The 1059-nt window shown below is 41.6% G+C and overlaps 1 non-coding gene across 1 annotated transcript; it reads left to right on the top strand.

Annotated features, from left to right (window-relative positions):
* Positions 1–202: 202 nt before the first annotated feature.
* On the top strand, positions 203–308 carry LOC145580337 (small nucleolar RNA R71). Its single transcript, XR_014099402.1, has one exon. It is a non-coding gene; the product is annotated as a small nucleolar RNA R71 (small nucleolar RNA).
* Positions 309–1059: the final 751 nt, after the last annotated feature.

Below are 1059 nucleotides of genomic sequence, written 5' to 3'. Positions count from 1 at the left end.
GTACACCGAAGAGCTACTCTTGCTAGTTGACTCTCTTTCTCCATCTTGCCAATCTCTATAATACCTCACTACGTCTTCAATTATGTCCACCACTTCCTCTTCCGTTTTGTTCATGATAGGACCTCCGGCTTCTCCATCTAAACATGATTTTCCTTGAGGGCTAAGGCCTCCATATAAGATTTGAATGATTTGATGGGTTGGAATTCCGTGATGAGGACACTCTCTTTGATACTCTTTGTATCTCTCCCATGCTTCATAGAGGCTCTCACTTGGCTTTTGCTTGAAACCTTGAATCAAAGCTCTAGCCTCCGCTGATTTCTTTTGAGGATAGAAACGGGATAGAAATTCCTTGGTAACCTCGTCCCATGTCCTTAGAGAATTCGGCTTAACCTCCTTGTCTAGCCATTCCAAAGCACGCCCTATGAGAGAAAAGGGAAAGAACTTGAGGCAGATGAATTCTTGGGAAATTCCGTTCACCTTGATAGTATTGCAATATTTTTCGAACTCCTTGAGATGGTTTAGTGGGCTTTCATGCTTAGCCCCACTAAATTGCCACCTCTCTATCAAAGTGATCATTGCCGGTCTTATTTCAAAATCATTTGCCGGTGTTGTAGGTGGAGCAATCCCATTCTCAAATCTATATGCACCGGGAATCCCCAATTCTTTCAATGCCACTATCGGATTTTCTCCCATTCTTGCTTGTTCTTCTTGTTGTGGTTCTTCTTCACTTGAAATGCTAGGGCTCAAAGATCGTGTAGCACCCCTCAACCTTGCAATAGTTCTCTCAATTTCCGGATCAAATGGCACTAGTGAATGACCACGTGCTCTATGCATAAAATCTCAAAAGAAATGGTTAGTAGCACGGCTACAAATGTAGCCTAAAAGAAAATCTTTTTGTATTTTCAATTAAAGGTGAAATAGACTCAACAACTATAACAAAGCACCAATATCACTCCCGGGCAACGGCGCCAATTTTGACAAGAGGAAAATGTAGGTCATATTATCTACCTCTCCCTAGAGCTAAACTTAATTTGTAAACACTCGACCAACCCTAATACA

This window comes from Chenopodium album, chromosome 14 (genome assembly GCF_948465745.1).
Source record: "Chenopodium album chromosome 14, dcCheAlbu1.1, whole genome shotgun sequence".
In the NCBI taxonomy this organism is placed as follows: Eukaryota; Viridiplantae; Streptophyta; class Magnoliopsida; order Caryophyllales; family Amaranthaceae; genus Chenopodium; species Chenopodium album.
Note: the sequence above shows the minus strand (reverse complement) of the source record. Positions and strands in the feature narration are given on the sequence as shown.